Genomic DNA, 4,459 nt, shown 5'->3' on the forward strand with positions numbered 1-4,459 from the left:
CTGGGCGCAGCATCTTGCAGGGATGTGCCTGGAAGCTGCAGGGAACAGGCACCAGCGATGCTGTGATAATCCCCAGTAATCGTGTGTCGAGAACAATGTGAGTGTGGCTGTTCGCTGCCTCCCTCACGCTGGATTTGCCTTCTGAGAAGCTGAGGGTTGCCTTCTCAGTTAGGAAGGACCATGCTTATTTTCAGTGCCCGAGAGAAGCCCCACGCTTTGGCCTAGGAAGAGTGTTTAGTTTGTGACCTTCTCATCACCACTTCCTAGCTCTGGGATGGTGTGTTGCTCGAGTTGGAAGTTGATGGCCTAAATTCCAGTGCACCCCATGGTTTAGTTTTTTACAGCTCTGCGCATTTGTTTCAAGCCGTTCTTTATGTCCTGTTAAATATATAGGCTGCAGAACTCCGGCAAGTACCCACTCCCTGAAAGCCTTGCCCAATCCAATTTGTCCAGATGTGTAGGTCCGGCAAGTTCTCCATCTACATGGAAGGCATTAGAATAAAGAGATTTAACACAAGCCTTTTTGAAATGCAATCAGCATAGCCAAAAAATGAGAATGACTGGTGAGAACGCATTGCCTGTAGATGTGTAGATGGGAGGGGAGGCTCTACGATAGGTTTCTATTTGGAGGCACTGGAATTTAGCACATGTAAGGGGATCCTCAGTAGAAATAAAGTTGCAGTACTGCTTTTCAAGGGAGGCATAATTCTACATTCATTTTAAAAAAGATGTAACATATTAAAATATTTACTAGCTTCACTACATTCTTATACAGAATAAATATTGTAATCTTTTTTATATTAAGCTTATAACCAGAGTAGCAGTTACTAAATGTTAGCTTTCAAGAAATGTTATTAGAAACTGATAACCAGTTAAATATTAGACACACATACAAAAGAGACAGTAATGGAAAATTATTTTTGTCTATGAAATAAATATTCTCCTGTGGATAGGGTTTGTAACAGTAGACTCTTCTGAGAGAAGAAAATGTAGCTCTTTGCCTAGTTTTCCATTTTTAGGAACTAGGACTTGACAAGTTGGTTACCAGCATTTGTTAGGCTGCTTCTCTATGCAGTGTTTAATTATTAGTTTTATTTTTGGTTAGGTGTTTTGGAGGAAAAAAAGAACCAGAATGGAAGCAAACATTAATACTGCGTACCTTTTAATAAGCCATTGTAAAATAAATTCCAGTATGGTATCAAGAGATGGTATGGCCAGAATTTTTAAACAGGGAAGTTAAACTTAAATCTCTGCTTTCATATTGAGGCGGTGAAATAGAAGTGGACTTTCAGACAAGTTGAGCAAGATAAGACTGCTTGTACAAGCAGTTCGCAGGTTTTATGCTCCTTACCTTTATTTTTTCTTCATCCAAACTGGGAGTACTTGAGTCAGAGAAACAGAATTAATAATATTAATCTGTGTTATAATATAAGCTAAATAGGAGATTAAAGAAGAAATTAAAAGCTCAGATGATGAAAAGAACAGAATTACAGCAGAGTGAGCACCAACTTTCTAAATTCTTATCTTTTGGTAGCACTGTCATAATAATTACATTATCCTATGATTAGTCATAAAAGAAAGGCCAGATCTCTCTAAGCCACCTGAACTGCATTGTTTGCCATAACTAGGAGTTGGGTAATCTTACGAAAGTACAGTGAAAAAGCCACTCTGATACTATATGACCATTAACCTTCCCATGCATCTGTTAATGAATATGTCTGTAGTCAGACAGGCAATTGTAAAAGAAATCTAATATAACCTCTTAACATCACTGATGGAAACAATAAAAAACTTAATCTTTGTATGTTAGTGACCATGATCTAGTATCCATCTAGCACATTATTCAGCAGCAAAACTGTTTTGGTGTTCTTTAATGAGCTTCCTTTCTACAGCTTCTTCATGAACACTAGTGATGGTACACTGGCCAAAATGTGCTGTTTCTGTAAGAAAGAAAACACTAAACTGTTTTTCATTTCTGTGTAATCTTACAGAACTTTCCATTTTAATTGGGTGTTATGTCCACATTAAATTCTTTAAAAAGGATTTCCCACTTTCACAGGTCTAACTCATCTTTGGTAAAAATGCTTGAGGAGAATTTCCAAAGGAAGATCCAGGGTTACTGTGAGATCTTGTGCAGTTGCTCAACTGTAATTTTTTGAATAAAAGAAAAAATGAAGGACTGAATTTGTGGTCTGATCATGCAAGCCCTTCCACATATGGGATTTCTTTTTTTTTTTTTTTTTTTTTTTTCCTTTTTTTTTTTTTTTTTTTTTTTTTTTTTACTCAGTAGAAATCCTGTGCATGGTTGACTTGTGGGTTTGGCTCCTGCTTTCTGCTGATGGCAGTGTATGTGTTAACGTGCTACAACCAAATTGCCACGTCTAAGCCAGATGTTAACAGAAATCACACAATACACATGTACTATTCATTGTAGAAGTAACTCAGGAATCACTGGTCATAACACAATTACCAGATCCATCTTGTAATTGCAATCAGTCCCCATTCGAGTAACTTTCTCTATGTGTGAGACAGAGAGCTGATTTACTGCCAGGCTAATCTTTTTGTGCACTACAATGAAGAAATGGGACTTAGCGAGTCTGCAATCTTCTCCATTTTGCCAGTTTTATTTTTTTGTTCCTTTGGGGACTATGTCCTCTGTTTGCTTCTCACTATTTGTTGACTCAGTTCCACAACTAGCACAAATTAAGCACGTGTAGCTTTACTGAAACTGTGTTGATTTACAGCAACTCATGATTTGGAACTGGAACTGGTATGCAGTTCCATGTAATATGAGAATCAGATTTATTCACAGGGAAACATGAACTAGAAGTTAAATTTAGGAATAGAAGATGTATATGTTATTAACACCTTGTGAATAAGTGGAGAAAAAGTAGCTCTTAAAGTCCAGATTTATCAGCACTGTAAATTACAAGAAGATTGGCCAAGTATCAGAAAAGTAACTGAGTACAGCAGTGAGTACTTTAAGAGTACTTTAAAATACTTTAAAAAGGAGGTCAGATAAATTTATAAAAGCAATCATATGACATGATTGCTTGTGATGGCAGAGAACTAGATTTGTTAGCTAAGAAGATCCCTTCCAGTCTTGTGTTCTTGCTGAGAGATGTTAACAAAAGGACAAAAGTAGGGTAAGTAACTCTCATCTTTGGACTATCTTTAATGTTTCTTCAGCGTCCTAGTTGGGCTACCAAATTAGCATGGTACAGAAATCAGAGGATTTCATACCATGCCAAACATGTTCAGTGATCCAGCAGGTTAATCTTTCTCCAATTTGCCTGCTATCGTTAAAATAATCAGGAAAATCTGATTATTACTTTTTATAATGCAGCAACATTTTTGCTGTAAAAGCAAAGATATCAGTCATAAAGCATTGGTAATGAGATCTACCTGCATCCATTGGGCCTTGCTAGGTAAGGATTGCAAGGGTAAGTTGTGCTCATTGTAATTCAGAACAAGGTCTTGTCTTTATTAAGAACAAAATAGTGGACATATTTTAGGCATTACTGCCAGCAGTGCAGCATCGGTTAGTAATATTATCTTCATCAGTCTCACAGATGTTTTTTTACCAGCCAACTATAACAATCTGATTTTGCAAGAGCCTGAGTTATGCCCACCTTTGCTTCTTACTGCTTGTTACTACTGCAGTTGCACTGGTGCTGACTAATGCTGTAGTACAGGGATGGTTTTACTATGCAGTTTCATTCTGAGGGAAAATATTGTCTCTGGACAAATTGTTATTTCCTATTGATTTATATAAAAAATAAAAAGCACACTTCAGTATTGCTGTAATGGAACCTACCAATCCATAACTCCCTTTTCTAAGGCCAGCTGCACAACTAAAGTGTAACTTGAAAATGGCAAAATACATCCATAATATTTCTGCTGTGAAATGAATTGCGATGAAATGGATTGTGGGTTTGAGTAACCTGTTTTTCAGGACATTTCTCTTTGTCATAGAATTTGTCATATGATCTCATGGGCGGTCCAGACCATTTGGTATCCAATCAATAACCCACTTAGTCAAGGTATCCTCGTGTCCCAGCACTGTAAGAAAGGGAAAATAGGATGGAGGAGAAAAACATAGAAGTGCCAACATACAGAACAAATCGACAGTGGTTAAGATATTTGAACAGTGCTTTGATTCTTCTTTATCGTTCTGAACTTATGGCATCTAATGGGCCATTCAGAAAAAACGGAAGTCAAAGTCTAGTTGGGAAAGATGAAGTTAAGAATAAAGGTGGGGAACATATGGATTTATTTTCTGCCTTTCATTCAGGCCTCCTAAGAGGAGGGATCTTCATGGTTTGAGTCTAGGAATAGTTTCTACCAGATTCAGCTTTGAGGAAGGTAAGTTTTCTGTTTCCAGAAGCTGATGAAAAATGCGAAGGCAGCACTCACAGGGACAGTTCCACCCTTCTGTTGATGTTTGCATGCTCATTCC

This window comes from Cariama cristata, unplaced genomic scaffold (genome assembly GCF_000690535.1).
Source record: "Cariama cristata isolate BGI_N322 unplaced genomic scaffold, ASM69053v1 scaffold25414, whole genome shotgun sequence".
Lineage (NCBI taxonomy): Eukaryota > Metazoa > Chordata > Aves > Cariamiformes > Cariamidae > Cariama > Cariama cristata.